This window comes from Pongo pygmaeus, chromosome 5 (genome assembly GCF_028885625.2).
Source record: "Pongo pygmaeus isolate AG05252 chromosome 5, NHGRI_mPonPyg2-v2.0_pri, whole genome shotgun sequence".
Taxonomy (NCBI): domain Eukaryota; kingdom Metazoa; phylum Chordata; class Mammalia; order Primates; family Hominidae; genus Pongo; species Pongo pygmaeus.
In genome coordinates this window covers 36295415-36313847 of record NC_072378.2, presented here as the reverse complement: position 1 = coordinate 36313847, position 18433 = coordinate 36295415, and positions in this window count along the sequence as shown.

The following is an 18433-nucleotide window of genomic DNA, read 5'->3' as shown; positions in this document are numbered from 1 at the left end:
CATTTGGATCCTTCCTGCACCTTCTCCTTCTCTGTATTCTGTATCCCGAAGGAAATGTCAAATGGGAGGGATCCCGGAAGGGAGTGGACATGGTGGAGAAGAGATGAACAAGAAAAAGAAAAATTAAGTAGCATTTGTATTTTATATGCAAGGTATTTTCCCTGTACTGATAGGGGAAATGGGGAAAACAGGCAGGTTAATCCAGGCCAAAGGTAAGCCAGCCTGTGAGACTTGTAGTACCAGGTCCTGCTAAGCTGAGAGCACTTTTGCTGTCATTCTCAGAGGTCAAGATCTTATCCTGCCACTGGTTTCATAAGGCCAATTAGTAGTACCAACTGATGGGAGTTCCCTTTCTGGAACTCTCCCTGGTGTTCAGATTCACATTCACCATTGCTTCTTTCTTACAAGTTTTTAAGATATAGGCAATTTGGAATCTGTACTCTTGGTGTACCGAGGAGTTAAAATCTGTGACAGCCACAACCAGCCTAGAAGTTGGAAAAGTCAATCATTACTAGTTTTGTCCAAATCTATTCAAAAAATTTCCCCTTTCCCCATTTAAAATATGTCTAGTATTAAAGTATGACCAGAAGAAAAATATAGACCCCTGGGCAAAGGTACATGAAATCCTGAATTTTATTTCCAGTTCAAAAAACATGACTCCTCCTGTTTGGGTACTCCATTTATCTTGTTAAGTGAAATAAATCTTAGTTAAAATATAGATTTCTTTTATCATAGAGATAGCATATGCGTTCACTCATTCTACAAGCATTTTGTTAAGCATCTGCTACATGCATAGCACCTTGAACTGTGAGGTAGGTAAAATAATATTATCCTAATTTATACATGCATAAACTGAGATATAATGTGCAATATGACCTTGTAAATACAAAAAGAGGTAGGGGCCAAAGTCACAAGCCTCATTGTTTCATGTTTACTGAACACATTTATTAAACACCTACTCTGTGCTAAGCACTGTCCCAGGTGCTGAAGATATAGGATGGGTATAGAACAGATGACAAAAATAATTACAAATTGTGAAAAGTAATAAATTACAAATTGTGAAGGTGAAACACAAGAAACTCTTGGGGCATGTATCAAGAGGACCTGACCTAGTCTTGAGTCTCAAGGAATTCTTCCTAAGGCAATGACATATGACTTGAGATCTGAAGGATGAGTAGGAATTAGGCTTAAAGCAAGTTCCAATGACTGCTAGAAGGGCGGGACCAAATAGGAAACCAAGAGCAGTGGCCATGGATGAGAACAGAAGCTGAATATCCTGGGGCACAACTAGATGGAGCCTATGATACCAAGGGCTCAACTAGAAATGTCAAACCAGGAATAAGTTGTCAGGATGGCAGGGACAGGCACAGAAATCTGCCAAAGCCAAGGAAACATTTCATATTTATAACAGGAGACTAAGAAGTGCACAGAGAGCCCAGTTTCTGCAGGCTGCTGCCTTCTCACTCCAGTTCCCTTCTAGTCCCATGTATCCATTAGAGTAGTCTGTAAACACAGAATCAATGGCTTCTGACACTTGCGCCATTAAGTCGTAGAGTCTAGACTTGGATCCTTTCTGCTACAACTGCAACAAGGCTGTATTAGTCTGTTTTCACACTGCTATAAAGATACTACCTGAAACCTGGTAATTTATAAAGAAAGGAGGTGTATTAGATCATTTTCATGCTGCTGATAAAGACATATCTGGGACTGAGAAGAAAAAGAGGTTTAATTGAACTTACAGTTCCACATGGCTTGGGAGGCCTCAGAATCATGGCAGGAGGTGAAAGGCACTTCTTATATGGTGGTGGCAAGAGAAAATGAGGAAGAAGCAAAAGCAGAAAGCCCTGATAAACCCATCAGATCTCGTGAGACTATTCACTATCATGAGAATAGCATCGGAAAGATCAGCCCCCATGATTCAATTACCTCCCCCTAGGTCCCTACCACAACATGTGGGAATTCTGGGAGATATAATTAAAGTTGAGATTTGGTCAGGACACAGCCCCCAAACAAATCATTCCACCCCTGACTCCTCTAAATCTCATGTCCTTAAGTTTCAAAATCATGGCTTACCAACAGTCCCCCAAAGTCTTAACTCATTTCAGCATTAACACAAAAGTCCACAGTCCAAAGTCTCATCCGAGACAAGGTAAGTCCCTTCCACCTGTGAGCCTGTAAAATCGAAAGCAAGCTAGTTACTTCCTAGATATAATGGGAGTACAGGTATTGGGTAAATACGGCCATTCCAAATGGGAGAAATTGGCCAAAACAAAGGGTGTACAGGGCCCATGCAAGCCCAAAATCTGGTGGGGCAGTCAAATTTCAAAGCTCCAAAATGATCTCCTTTGACTCCAGGTCTCACATCCAGGTTATGTAAGAGGTGGGTTCCCATGGTCTTGGGCAGCCCCACCCCTGTGGCTTTGCAGGGTACAGCCTCCCTCCTGGCTGCATTCATGGGCTAGTGTTGAGTGTCTGTAGCTTTTCCAGGTGCACGGTGCAAGCTGTCAGTGGATCTACCATTCCGGGGTCTGGGGGATGGTGGCCCTCTTCTCACAGCTCCACTAGACAGTGCCCCAGTAGGGACATTGTGTGGGGGCTCCAACCCCACATTTCCCTTCTGCACTGCCCTAGCAGAGATTTTCCATGAGGGCCCCGCCCCTACAGCAATCTTTTGCCTAGGCATCCAGGCATTTCCACACATCTTCTGAAACCTAGGCAGAGGTTCCCAAACCTCAATTCTTGACTTCTGTGCACCCACAGGCTCAACACCATGTGGAAGCTGCCAAGGTTTGGGGCTTCCACCCTCTGAAGCCACAGCCCAAGCTCTATGTTAGCCTCTTTCGGCCATGACCAGGGCAGCTGGGACACAGGGCACCAAGTCCCTAGGCTGCGCACAGCACAGGGACCTGGGCCCGACCCATGAAACCACATTTTCTTCCTGGGCCTCCAGGCCTGTGATTGGAGGGGCTGCTGTGAAGGTCTCTGGCATGGCCTGGAGACATTTTCCCCATGGTCTTGGGGATTAACATTAGGCTCCTTGCTACTTATGCAAATTTCTGCTGCCAGCTTGAATTTCTCTCCAGAAAATTGGTTTTTCTTTTCTATCACATTGTCAGGCTGCAAATTTTCTGAACTTTTATGCTCTGCTTCTTTTATAAAACTGAATGCCTTTAACAGTACTCAAGTCACCTCTTGAATGCTTTGCTGCTTAGAAATTTCTTCTGCCAGATACCCTAAATCATCTCTGTCAAGTTCGAAGTTCCACAAATCTCCAGGGCAGGGGGAAAATGCAACCAGTCTCTTTGTTAAAACATAACAAGAGTCACCTTTGTTCCAGTTCCCAACAAGTTCCTCATCTCCATCTGAGACCACCTCAGCCTGGACCTTATTGTTCATATCACTATCAGCATTTTGGGCAAAGCCATTCAACAAGTCTCTAGGGAGTTCCAAATTTTCCCACATTTTCTTGTCTTCTTCTGAGCCCTCCAAACTGTTCCAACCTCTGCCTGTTACCCAGTTCCAAAGTCGCTTCTACATTTTCAGGTATCTTTTCAGCAGCAACCCACTCTACTGGTACCAATTTACTGTATTAGTCCATTTTCATGCTGCTGGTAAAGACATATCTGAGACTGAGAAGAAAAAGAGGTTTAACTGAATTTACAGTTCCACATGGCTTGGGAGGCTTCAGAATCATGGGAGGAGGCAAAAGGCACTTCTTACATGGCGGTGACAAGAGAAAATGAAGAGGATGCAAAAGCAGAAATCCTTGATAAAACCATCAGATCCTGTGAGACTTATTCACTATCACGAGAATAGCATGGGACAGACCGGCCCCCATGATTCAATTACCTCCCCCTGGGTCCCTCCCACAACACGTGGGAATTCTGGGAGATACAATTAAAGTTGAGATTTGGTGGGGACACAGCTAAACCATATCAGGAGGTTTAATTGACTCACAGTTCCACATGGCTGGGGAGGCCTCAGGAAACTTACAATCATGGTGGAAGGCAAAGGGGAAGCAGGCACCTTCTTCACAAGGTGGCAGGAGAGAGCAAAAGGGGAGCTGCCAAACACTTTTAAAACCATCAGCTCTCGTGAGAACTCACTATCATGAGAACAGCATGGGGGAAACTGCCCCTATGATCCAATCACCTCCCACCAGGTCCCTCCCATGTGGCGACTGCAATTTGGATTTCAATTCAAGATGAGATTTGGATGGAGACACAGAGCCAAACCATATTAATGGTAAAATATTGGCTTTGATGCATGACCTCAGAAAGACCAACCAGATGTTTGGACTATACTCTGTCTTTTAAAAATACTCTGGTATAAACCCATAGCATTGAGCCCCTCCCAAAGTAATCAAATAAGGAAAATTGATTAACCCATTATAAATAGTACAGCACTAAAGAAAGGGTAAAGTGATTAACAATTCAAAGGCTGAGTCTTCCAACATGTAGATCACTCGAAATTCTAAGCCATTTCAAACTTTACCAAATGGTATAGTTTGGATTAGTTAGCTCACTTCTCGCAGCATGGTCATCATGGTTTTCTCTCTCTAATAAGTAACTGGAGAAAAATTCTAAAGGCTGCAAAATGAGTAAAGAATAAGTTGGAAAGTATAAATGTCTTGGAAGCACAAATACTTCCATTACTTTCCCTCAAAACAGCTTGTGTTATACAGTAAATGGCAGTTGAGGTATGATTTTCATATGTGAATATCTAAGTGGATTCCACAGTACTGCAAAAAAGTAGGTTTGAAAGAGACTGTCAAAAAATAAAGTGACCCCAGGTAGCTGTCTCTATATGTGTTAAGTGTCACAAAGTCCAAGGACTCAACTATATCGCATCCAGATGTGACTCATTAGCAGAGGTAGAGAAAGTAATGGCATAATCCAAGGTATTATCAGGGCCATAGAATCTCAGTGGTTGGAAGGACCATGAGGGCTGACTAGTCAAATTACTCATCTAATCTCTTACAATTTAATTAAACATTTATTGGAATGCTCACCATATCCTAGATACTATGTGTTTTAGTAGTCTATTGCTGCATAACAAACCACCCCAAAATTTACTAGCTTAAAACAATAATCATGCATTTGCTAATAATTCTGCAATTTAGGTTGGGTTTAGCTGGGCCTATTTTTAGAATAATTTTTTAGTTTTGCAGCTGGGCCTGTTCTTTTATTTTTGTAAAGACAGGGTCTTGCTATGTTGCCCAGGCCAGTCTTGAACTCCTGGCCTCAAGTGATCTTCCCACATCAGCCTCCCAAAGTGTTGGGATTACAGGCGTGAGCCACCACACCCCACCCCCAAATATTTTTTATACCTGCTTGGTTGAATCTGCAGATGTGGAACTCATGAATATGGAGGGCCGACTCTACATAGTACCACCTATAAAGTAATTATGCCAAAAAATTGAACCTGAATATTATCAGTCCTCTAGATCTGGTAGATTGTAGTAAATACAAGGAGCAGAGGAACATGTTAAATAACACTAGGAGAATCTAATTAGTAGAATCCAGAAAATTCAACAGAACAAACAAACCAGTTTCTTTAACAACTAAGACGAAAAACAGCTGGGCATGGTGGTATGTGCCTATAGTCCCAGCAACTTGGGAGGCTGACACAGGAGGATCGCTTGAGCCCAGGAGTTAGAGACCAGCCTGGGCAACATAGAAAGACCACATATTTAAAAAAAAAAAAAAAAAAAAAGATGAAAAACAAACATAACAACAACAAAAACAAAGAGGGAGGAGGAACCTATAAACCAGGAGACTTAAGAGTTACATCAACTACGTGCAATGCACGGACCTTGTTTGAATCCTATGTGAACTAATTAACTGGAAAAGAACATAAGAAAACTTCTACTTTTGAGTAAAATATAGTAGGAAGTGACAGTTTATCACCTTATATCAAGAGGAAAAACATGGGGAGGGCATCATGGCTCATGCATGTAATCCCAACACTTTGGTAGGTTTAGGCAGGAGGATCACTTGAGCTCAGGAACTCGAGACCAACCTGGGCAACATGGTGAGACCCTGTCTCTTAAAAAAAAAAAAAAAGTGAAAAAAATGAATGAATTATAAAAATCATATTTTGAAAGATATTGGAGAGCTGTAGAAGCAAAGAAGATTAAAAGCACTAAAAGTTAAGAGAGAAAAGATTCTTTCCCAGGGAAGTTGAGATTATTGGCCATTTTCTTTCTTAGGGGTTTGTATCAGTCTGTTTTTACACCGCAAAAGACATACCTGAGACTGGACCATTTACAAATGAAAGAGGTTTAATAGAGAACTGACAGTTCCACATGGCTAGAGAAGCCTCAAGACTATGACAGAGAGCAAGGAGGAGCAAACCACATCTTACATGGATGGCATCAGGTAAAGAGAGTTTGTGCAGGGCAACTCCCATTTTCTAAAACCATCAGATCTCATGAGACCCATTCACTATCACAAGAATAATACAGGAAAGACCCACAACCCCCTAATTCAATCATCTTCCACCAGGTCCCTCCCACAACACATGTGAATTATGGAAGCTACAAGATAAGATTTGGGTGGGGACACAGAGCCAAACCATATCAGGGCTATTTGCTGAGTTTGGTTAAGTGCTAAAGATCAGGCTTTCCTTAGGCACAATGAAGCTTCTGATAGCACATGGGCTATCACAACTAACTGACTGCTGTTCTACTCAAGAGATCTGCTGAGCGCCGGGGCCACTCAGGAGACTAGAGATTGGCCTGCAACAGCAAAATGAAGTTTCCTACAGTCCGAAAATGCTTAGGAGACAAAGTACCACTATGGAAAGAGGCCATAAGCACACAAAGAGTCTTCCCCTTGAAACATTTAAAATCAGAGGTGGGCTGAGTCTAACCAACGCCAGAGCATAGCTCAATTCCTGATTGAATTGAGATGATAACTGCCTCACCTTATTTGCCTTATTAGGCAAATAGAAAAAAAGTGTATATCTTATCTTGGGGGCAGTAACATTGACTTCAGTTTATGTTTTTAAACAACATCCAGCATATAGTTAGCAACAATCACAAGGCACATGAAGAGGCAGGAAAAGTATCTGATAATTAAGAAAAAATTATATAATAGAAGCAGTCCCATAGATGATCCAGGTGTTAGAATTAGCAGTCAAGGACTTCAAAATAATGATTATAAGGATGTTAAAGTAGAGTAAAAGATGGGCAAAATGAAAAGATAGATAATTTCAAAAGAGAATTGTAACCTATAGAAAAAGAATCAAATGGGCATTCTAGAACTGAAATATGAAGTATTAGAAAATAAAAACTTATCAGATGAATTTAACAGACTGGACACAGCAAAACATAGGATTAGATAACTCAGTAAACAGAAAATATTCTAAATGAAGCACATAGAGAAAAAAATGAAAAAAAAACAAACAGAAGAGAGCATTCAAGACATGTAGGACAAAGTCAAATGGCCTAATATATATCTTTTTTTGTTTTTTGAGACAAAGTCTTACTGTCACCCAGGCTGGAGTGCAGTGGAACGATCTCAGCTCACTGCAACCTCCGCCTTCTGGGTTCAAGCAATTCTCCTGCCTTAGCCTCCCAAGCAGCTGGGACTACAGGCACGCACCATCACGCCCGGCTAATTTTTGTATTGTTAGTAGAGACAGGGTTTCACCATTTTGGCCAGGCTGGTCTCAAACTCCTGACCTTGTGATCCGCCCACCTCAGCCTCCCAAAATGCTGGGATTACAGGTGTGAGCCGTTGCGCCTGGCCCCCTAATATATATCTTATAGGAGTTCCAGAAACAGAGAAGAGAATAGGGAAAGCAATATCTGAAACTATAGTGACTGGCAATTTGCCAAAACAGGAAAGATCATTCAAAGATTCAAGAAGGCTGACAAGCATGATAAATCAGAAACCAAGTGTAGGCATATAATAGCCAAGTTGCTGAAAACCAAAGATAAACAGTAAATCTTACACAAAGCCAGAGAAAGAAGACCCATACTTACAGGAGAACAGCAAGAACACTGATTGCTAAACTTTCCCATGAGAGCCAGAAGACTCTTTTAGGATGACATCTTTTAAGATCTGAAAGAAAAAAAATATGGGCTGGGTGTGGTGGCTCATGCCTGTAATCCCAGCACTTTGGAAGGCCGAGGTCGGGGGATGGATCACTTGAAGCCAGGAGTTTGAGATCAGCCTGGCCATCATGGCGAAACTCCATCTCTACTAAAAACTTTTAAAAGTTACTCAGGCATGGTGGTACACACCTGTAGTCCCAGCTACTCGGGAGGCTAAAGTAGGAGAATCGCTTGAACCCCAGAGGCAGAGGTTGCAGTGAGCTGAGTTCACACTACGGCACTCCAGCCTAGGCGATACAGCAAGACTTGGTCGAAAGAAAAGAAAAGAAAAAAGAAAAGAGAAGAGAAAAGACGTCGACCTAAAATTGCTGAGAGATGAATGAGCTTGAGGATGAAACGCATATTGCTGAGTTCTGAGGTCTCTCAGCTTCAGACTGATAACTCCAAAAAGTGGTTTGTGTGTATCATCAAAGAAAAAAAAGCCTTGACAAATTAATTTTGACTTACCGCTCACTCCTCTCTATCTGAATATGGCCTAAAAAACAAACAGCTTTTTATATATCTGAATCTTTTTATTCATTCATTCATTTACCTACCCATGCATTTATTCTTTTATTCATCCATGCATGTTTGGATCGAATATTCAAGACAGTCTTGCCCTCAAGATCTCCATAATCTGAACAAGATAGATGGACAGAATATACTACAATACAATGTGATATGTACAACTCAAAAATTAATTAAGAAAGAAAAGCTACAGTGGCCAGGCATGGTGGCTCTCATCTATAATTTCCTTGAAGAGCAAGTATTATTCTCCTCCTTTTCTGTATCTCATAAATTTCTCTGAAGAGCAAATATTATTCTGAGATGCAGAAAAGTAGGGGAAAAGCGAATCTCCTGTACTTCTGCTGCCTACAGATAAACTCTGTTAACATTTTGGGGTTTTTGCTTTACTGTAAAGCATAGACTTTGTCATAATAGTGGAGGAATTCCCCATTCCCCCTCCCAGTGTTATAGAACTTTAAAAAAAATCCAGCATATCATGAGGTGCCTTGTTTAAATCTAAAAGAAAAATAACCCATCCTAACATGCATTTCTTGTTCTCAAGGAAATTAAGATAAACAACTTGGGAAGTGGGGCCAGCTCCCCATACCTGGACACAGCCCTCTAGGCAGCTCCAGACCTACATGTTTGTTTCCAGCATCCTTTCCTTAGGTTTAATAAACTTGAGAAACTGCCAGGGGAGTCGACAGAGACTATGGCCATTCCCTTACCCTCTCCAACTGTTTTAGGAAGCTGCCTCTCCAGTCCCAGGGGAGGCTGTCCTTGGCCAACCTGTGACATCAGCAGTTTACCTCCAGATTTCTTCACTTAAGGAATATTTGAGTGCTTGCTTTGTACTCAGCCTTATGCCTGTCTGGGGTTTTACAGCATGAGTTCCTTCTCTGGAAGAAGTCAGAGGCTGAGGGGGAGAGTGCATGTAACTCAGGGACTATAATGCTGGGTGCACTGACCAAGTTGTTTCAGAGAAGAGGGCTGTGAGGATGTGGAGGAGGCAGGACAGGACTTTACCTCACCCTCTGCTGGGGGTATTGGGGAAGTCCTGTGGATAGGGGGCTTGAGGGAAGCATGTGGCTCTTCTGGTCACAGATACCCATGGTGCCCTTAACCTGCTACATCCCCTGAAACCTGACCACTGGTTTTCATTCCACCTGTAGTATCTGACTCTGTGAGATCTCAACGCATGTTATAAAGGATGCATAGGAGACAGAGCATCTGAGAAAATTCCTACTCTCTCACTCCACAATTATGCTGGGCTGCCCCTTCTCTTCCAGATAACACGTGTTTTTATCAGCGGCCTACAAGCAGGCCAAAATAGAATAACACCCATTTATCAACACTTGGCTGTGTGTTAAGCTCTGTTCAAAGCACTTCATGAAAGTCAACACATTAACCTGCACAAAAATCCTGAGGTAGGGCTGTTACTATCCCATTTTTTTTTTTTTTTTTTTTTTTTTTTTTTGAGAGGGAGTCTTGCTCTGTCACCCAGGCAGGAAGGAGCACAATGGTGCGATCTCGGCTCACTGCAAGCTCTACCTCCCGGTTCAAGCAATTCTTCTGCCTTAGCCTCCCGAGTAGCTGGGATTATAGGTGTGTGCCACCATGCCCAGCTAATTTTTGTATTTTTAGTGGAGACGGGGTTTCATTATGTTGGCCAGGTTGGTCTCGAACTCCTGACCTCAGGTGATCCACCCACCTCAACCTCCCAAAGTTCTGGGATTACAGGAGTGAGCCACAGCACTGGGCCTAATTTTTGTATTTTTAGTAGAGACGGGGTTTCACCATGTTGGCCGGGCTGGTCTCGAACTCTTGACCTCAGATGATCCACCTGCCTCCACCTCCCAACGTGCTTGGATTACAGTCATGAGCCACCACACCCAGCCTATTACCCCCATTTTCTAAATGAGGAGATGAGGGCACATTTTCCCTCTGCCCTAGATTCCACCAAAGCCCCTAAGTCTAACATTTTGTCTGCTGCTTAGCATCTACAGCAGCAAGGGTTCAGGATGAACCCAGTAGTATAAATTTCTGGGCTGGTTAGAGGCAAGGGTGGTGCCACTAAGGAGGAAAGAGGCAGAGCTGGAAGGACAACTCACACTAATGAGTGCATGAAATGGTGCAGATACCTGACGGGCATTATCATATTTAATGGTCACTTCCTCCTCTGCCTCTCCTGGAAGGAGGGCCAATTATTCTTTTTACACGGGAAGAATCTAAGACCAGGAGTTTGCCCCAAAATTACAGCTATTCAATGTCACTGTCAGACTTCAATCCCAGGTTGGATTCCAAAGATCAGGCCTTTTCTCTGCTCCATGCTGCAACTTCAATTTGGAGAAAGGTGACCTTTTGGTGCCTTTGGACGGAGAAACCCAAATCAGTGCAGCACTGGGTGCCTCTGTCTCTTTGCCTCTTCTCCTTGTCCACTCAAAGTGTGTCCGGAATTGGTGGGTTCTTGGTCTCACTGACTTCAAGAATGAAGCCACGGACCCTCGCGGTGACTGTTACAGCTCTTAAGGTGGCGCGTCTGGAGTTTGTTCCTTCTGATGTTCGGATGTGTTCGGAGTTTCTTCCTTCTGGTGGGTTCGTGGTCTCGCTGGCTCAGGAGTGAAGCTGTAGACCTTCGCGGTGAGTGTTACAGCTCTTAAGGCGGGGCGTCTGGAGTTGTTCGTTCCTCCCAGTGGGCTCGTGGTCTCGCTGGCTTCAGGTGTGAAGCTGCAGACTTTCGCGGTGAATGTTATAGCTCATAAAAACAGTGTGGACCCAAAGAGTGAGCAGTAGCAAGATTTATTGCAAAGAGCAAAAGAACAACATTTCCACAGTGTGGAAGGGCACCCGAGCGGGTTGCCACTGTTGGCTCCAGCAGCCTGCTTTTATTCTCTTATCTGGCTCCACCCACATCCTGCTGATTGGGAGTGGTCTGTTTTGACAGGGTGCTGATTGGTGCGTTTACAATCCCTGAGCTAGACACAAAGGTTCTCCATGTCCCCACGTAGATTAGCTAGATGCAGAGTGTGGACACAAAGGTTCTCCAAGGCCCCACCAGAGTAGCTAGATACAGAGTGTGGATTGGTGCATTCACAAATCTTGAGCTAGACACAGGGTGCTGATTGGTGTGTTTACAAACCTTGAGCTAGATACAGAGTGCCGATTGGTGTTTTTACAATCCCTGAGCTAGACATAAAGGTTCTCCAAAGCCCCACCAGAGTAGCTAGATACAGAGTGTCCATTGGTGCATTTACAAACCCTGAGCTAGACACAGGGTGCTGATTGGTGTGTTTACAAACCTTGAGCTAGATACAGAGTGCCCCGATTGGTGTATTTACAATCCCTGAGCTAGACATAAAGATTTTCCACGTTCCCACCAGACTCAGGAGCCCAGCTGGCTTCACCCAGTGGATCCCGCACCGGGGCTGCAGGTGGAGCTGCCTGCCAGTCCGGCGCCGTGCGCCCGCACTCCTCAGCCCTTGGGTGGTCGATGGGACTGGGCGCCGTGGAGCAGGAGGCGACGCTCATCAGGGAGGCTCGGGCCGCACAGGAGCCCATGGAGGGGGTGGGAGGCTCAGGCATGGTGGGCTGCAGGTCCCGAGCCCTGCCCCGTGGGAAGACAGCTAAGGCCTGGTGAGAAATCGAGCGCAGCACCGGCGGGCTGGCACTGCTGGGGGACCCAGTACACCCTCCGCAGCCGCTGGCCTGGGTGCTAAGCCCCTAATTGTCCGAGGCCGGCAGGGCCCGCTGGCTGCTCCAAGTGCGGGGCCCGCCAAGCCCACGCCCACCCAGAACTCCAGCTGGCCCGCAAGCGCCGGGCGCAGCCCCGGTTCCCACTCGCGCCTCTCCCTCCACACCTCCCTGCAAGCTGAGGGAGCCGGCTCCGGTCTTGGCCAGCCCAGAAAGGGGCTCCCGCAGTGCAGCGGTGGGCTGAAGGGCTCCTCAAGTGCCGCCAAAGTGGGAACCCAGGCAGAGGAGGCGCCGAGAGCGAGTGAGGGCTGTGAGGACTGCCAGCACGCTGTCACCTCTCAAAAGCATACATCCAGAAACAGGTAGTTTTTACATTCTTTCATAACATTCCACATACATTCATCAAGCATCAAGTAGGTAGGGTATCCAACAGCTTTCTATGTCCTGGAGATACAGCAGTGAACAAAAATCAAACATCTCAGCCTTTATGGAGCTATCATTCCAAGGAGTGGTGGAGCAGACAAAAGTAGCAAGCAAACAAACAAACAAAAACAAACGCCTCTCTCCCTCCCCCAGTGAATCTCAGGTGCATTGCCAGTGGGTGTATAAATCTCAGGTGCATTGCCAGTGGGTGTATAAGTCCACTCGAAGGAATATACTGAAATACTGGTGTCTGGATTAAAAAAGTAAGGAACTTTAATGACCAAGTAACACATCTTTTTGTAAGTTAGGTAGCTTCCAATTATTTGTTTTCAACAAAATTGAATAAGGACCTCTTGGAATTGTCAGCTGATAGGTCATTAAAATGAGTTTGGACTATAATTGTTGTGTGATTTTTGGCACATTATTTGGAAACAGTTCCAAAATAACTGAATGCTATTGCTATAGCAAACCCCTTTTCATTCCCATCTACTTGTTTTATGTAAGTTTTCTTAATAAAAAAAAAAAGGAATAGAATGATGCAGGACTCTGAGAAAAATCACATACCATCACACTGAAATGCATTTGCAATAAAATTTCATTTATTGAAAAATGATGCTATATGTTACTTTGATTAATCATGCAATAATAACTCTTGTAATAATAGGTAAGGAACTTTTCAAAGGATTATGGTCTGAGGAAATGTTTTTACAAATTAAATTTCCACATAAATGCACATTTGTGTGGCAGAGAAGTATGAAAGGATGATCGATAAAAGACTTTCAAGCATAAAATTACCAGAGGATAAACTTCTGTGAGAACAAAATGGAATAGAAAGACAAGTTCAAGGAGAAAAAGGAGTAATGTAGAATTTCTTATAGTTCCAAGAGTGCTTTTGCTTTATATATCTCTCTATATAAATGGATGATGGTACATAACAAATTGCTATATATATTTAAATTCCATTGGATGGCATTCAAAACTGTGATATAACAGCTTTATTTTAAAATTTCAAATTCCTTTCCAATCTGTATGCCTTTTATTTAATTTTCTTGCCTATTGTTTCTGGCTAGAACCTCCAGCACAGCATTGAACAGGAGTGGCAAGAGTGGACATCCTCCTCTGGTTCCTGATCTTAGGGGGAGGGCATTCAGCCTTTCATCATTAAATATGATGTTAGCTGTGGGTGTTTCATAGATGACCTTGATCAGGTTGAGAAAATTCCTTTCCATTCCTAGTTTGTTGAGTGTTTTGCCTAGGGCTAGTTTTTAAGATTATTTTAGTGGGTAAGGGAGCATAATGCTTGAAAGTTCAAGTTCCTTAGATGTGCTATCCCTGCTATTTGTTATCCCAGCACCAAACACAGTGCCTGCCTAAAAAAGAAGTGGGCCCATAAATATTTGTGGGCAAGCTATGTCTCACCACTCCCCGCTTGCATTATGTGTGTGTGTGTGTGTGTGTGTGTGTGTGTATATATATATATATGTTTTGTTTTTTTTGAGAGAGGGTCTCACTCTATCGCCCAAGCTGAAGTACAGTGGCACAATTACGGCTCACTGCAACAACCTCCTGGGCTCAAGCAATCCTCCTGCCTCAGCCTCCCAAGTAGCTGGGCCCCCAGGTGCCTGCCAGTATGCACAGCTATTTAATTTTTTTTTTTTTTTTTTTTTTTTTTTTTTTTTTTTTTTTTGTAGAGACAAGGTCTCAGTTTGTTGCACAGGCTGGTCCTGAACTCCTGACCTCAAGCAATCCTCCTGCCTCAGCCTCCCAAAGTGCTGGGATTACAGGCGTGAGCCACTGTGCCTGGCCCCCTTACATTTTATACCTCTGTGATACCATGCTGTTTCCTCTGACTGGAGTTTTCTTTCCTCCCTTTTGTGTGCAGCTGATACCTACTCATGCTTTCCAACTCTGTCCAGGTGTCACTCAACCAAGAGATGCCTCTTTCCTTGCCTCTCTACAAATCCTGAGCTGACTGGGCCTCTTTTCTTGTGCTTCCAGGGTAGCTTCTGCATCTACCATTGTACATTGTATTTAATTACTTACTTATCTATCTACCCCCTACTACACTGGGTAGGTAATATAGTGTGTGGCTGAGAGTATGAATTCCAGAGTCTGATTTCCCAGATTCAAAACCTTGCCTCTTATTACCTTGCATGATCTTGGTTGTGCCTCAGTTTTTTCCTGTCAGAGATTAAAAGAATAGTACCTATCTTGTAGGGTTTCAGGGTTGTGGGACAACAGTGACTAGTAAGCAGTAATTTTTTTGTTGTTGTTTGTTTGAGACGGAGTCTTGCTCTGTCACGCAGGCTCGAGTGCAGTGGCACGACCTCAGCTCACTGCAACTTCCGCCTCCCGGGTTCTAGCGATTCTCCTGCCTCAGCCTCCTGTATAGCTGGGATTCCAGGTGGGCGCCACCATGCCTGGCTAATTTTTGCTTTTTTAGTAGAGGCGGGGTTTTACCATGTTAGTCAGGCTGGTCTCCAACTCCTGACCTCATGATCTGCTCACCTCGGCCTCCCAAAGTGTTGGGATTACAAGCATGAGCTATCGCACCCAGCCAGTAATTGTTATATAAGAGTTAGCTATTAAATCCTACAGAGCAAGGCCTATTTTTTTCCTTCTTTGCTTCTCACAGCCTAAGGGCTGAAGTGTAAATGTCTGTCATGAGGGTAAGTATGGTGGAAAGTATTTGAAAGAAGGAAACAAAAAAATGGATTTAACATTGCATAGCCAGTAGAAATCAGATCTCAAATGTGTAAGCCATGTTGTCCATTTCTATGTATTTCCTAAATTGACTTCAGTGTGACCCTGAGCCTGCCATGATGGAGAAGTTAAATCACAGTCCTTATAGAGCTTGTCTCTCAAGGGTCACATAAGAGTCTGGGAGGTTTACACACTGCTCAGGAAACAGTAAAGCCTTTTGATCTTGATGGATTCTCGCTCTGTCACCCAGGCTGGAGTTCAGTGGTGTGATATCCGCTCCCTGAAACCTCTGTCTCCCAGGTTCAAGCAGTTCTCCTGCCTTAGCCTCCCAAGTAGCTGGGATTACAGACATGAGCCACCATGCCCGGCTAATTTTTGTATTTTTAGTAGAGAGAGGGTTTTGCCATGTTGGACAGGCTGGTCTCAAACTCCTGACCTCAGGTGATCTGCCCGCCTTGGCCTTCCAAAGTGCTGGGATTACAGGCATGAGCCACTGTGCCTAGTCAGACTTTTGATCTTAAGTTCATTATTTTTATTGTCTAAGTCTGCATGACCCCTGGAACATGCTAAGTATAGCAGAGCATCTTTGTCTGGCTTGGGAGCCTCCTAGGGGCCCCCAATCTTATATTTATAATTTACCTTAAAATACTTTGGCATCCATCCTTGGAATCAAGGCAAGGAAAGCATATTCTAGGTAAGGATATTTAAGAAAGCTCTTCTGGGACTTCTAGAACCTTAGATAGGATCCAGCATGTTTCCGTTTTGGCAACTCACATAGAGGGGATGTGCGGTAAGACTTTCTTACATTCCCCTCGTCTTGGACTCCCAGATTGCTTTTTTTTAAATTGGCATTTTAAAGAAATAAATCTACTTCTTAAAAAAAAAACTTGGGGGCCGGGCATGGTGGCTCACGCCTGTAATCCCAGCACTTTGGGAGGCCAAGGCGGGTGGATCACGAGGTCAGGAGATCCCGGCTAACACAGTGAAACCCCGTCTTTACTAAAAATACAAAAAATTAGCCGGGCGTGGTGATGGGCGCCTGTAGTTCCATCTACTCGGGAGGCTGAGGCAGGAGAATGGCATGAACCTGGGAGGCGGAGCTTGCAGTGAGCTGAGATTGTGCCACTGTACTCCAGCCTAGGTGACAGAGCAAGACTCTGTCTCAAAAAAAAAAAAAAAAAAAAATACTTGGGCATATTAAATCTTTTGGGAAAGACAGGATGACATTTGTAGGCACCAGTTATTTACATACCTAGGTGCAGCTTGTGTTTTAATCAGCAATTTCCATTCCAAGAGTGGTTAGTAAATATTCTACTCAGAAAGTGACTGCAACAAAGTAATTCAGAGTCATTGACTGCCATAAACTTTGACAATGACAGCCCTTTTCTAAAATCCATTACACAAATTAACAAGCAACTCTTTTCACCAGTGAAAACCCATTTCTGATAACACCTGTGATGTGAATCGGGTTTGGAACAGCATAACAAACATAAGGGAGACTCCATCTCTAGTTGCCTGATCCCAACTGTGAGGGTGAGAGTCCTGACTCTGGGATATTGTTGTCCCTGCCATGAGTAAACCTTTCATTCATGCTGTGGCCAGAGCACCTAAAAGGACAGAGAGCTAGGACCTCAAAGGGACAGGTTATAGGACCTGTTTTGTGCCTGCCTGCTAATGAGTGTGCAGCAAACCTATATGTGGCAGATTTTAGTCTGAAACTTTTCTTTATGTCCTGGGAGTAGGCCTGTCAGGGAGGCAAACCCTCACCATGTCAAGCTTCTCTGGCAGGCATCACTCCCAACCAAAAAAAGCTAAGAGTTGGGCATGATCAGCTAAGGTCAGTTTGCAACACCTTGCTCCCACCCAGAACACTTCCAGGGAGCAGAGTAAGGGCCCTACCTGCTCAGGAATCACCAATCTCTAACCTCCTCATTCTTAGAGGATCCCCTTCCCCTCCTAGCTACTGCCTTTATTCCCACCCCACCAAGCCAAGGCCTTTATTCTTTCATCTTCTCCACCTACGCCCCCACCCCAGCACAATTTCTTTGTGAAACTTAAGGTTTTATAGAATGAAGCCAGAAATGGGGTCATCTCCGGGTGGCATTGGTTCTCCAGGGATCAGGGTGCCCAAGAGGCAGATTTACCTGCTTGGAAAATGCCAGCTGCTTTGGGTGTCTGACTGCCCAGACAGGCCATGCTGGATATTCTCTGTTTGGCCCTCCAGATCCACTCTCCACCTTTCTCCACCCTGCTTTATGCCCTGGGAGGCTGGCATGTATGGACTGCATCACCCAGGCTTCCTTGCCATTTAACTTCCAGCTGGGTTCTGTCAATGGTGAGGCACTCGTTTGAGAAGATGTGGGTCTTTATTTCCCTGCCCTCTCCCTGCAGGGCTCATTAAAGGGCACAGCTGCTGCCAGGCGGGCCTCTCTTACTACAGCTCTGTTATGGGTTGAATTTTGCCCCCCACCCGACAAAAGATATGTTGGAGTCCTAATCTCCAGTACCTCAGAATGTGTCCTTACTTGGAGACAGGGTCTTTCCAGAGGTAATCAAGTTAAAATGAGGTTTTTAGGATGAAGCCCAATGCAGTATGACTGGTGTCCGTATAAAAAGGGGAAATCCCAACACAATGAGAGACAGATGCACAGGGAAGAGCATGTGGTGAGGGAGATGATGGTTATCTAGAAGGCAAGGAGAAGGGCCTGAAACACATTCTCTCTCACAGCCCTCAGAAGGAACCAACCCTGCCAACACCTTGATTTCAGACTTCTAAGCCTGTGAGACAAGAATTTTCTACTGTTTAAGCTACCCAGTTTGTGGTACTTTGTTATGGCAGCCCTGGAAAACTTTTTTTTTTTTTTTTTTTTTTGAGATGGAGTTTTGCTTTTGTTGCCCAGGCTAGAGTGCAGTGGCGCAATCTTGGCTTACTGCAACCTCTGCCTCCCATGTTCAAGCGATTCTCCTGCCTCAGTCTCCCAAGTAGCTGGGATTACAAGCACCCGCCAC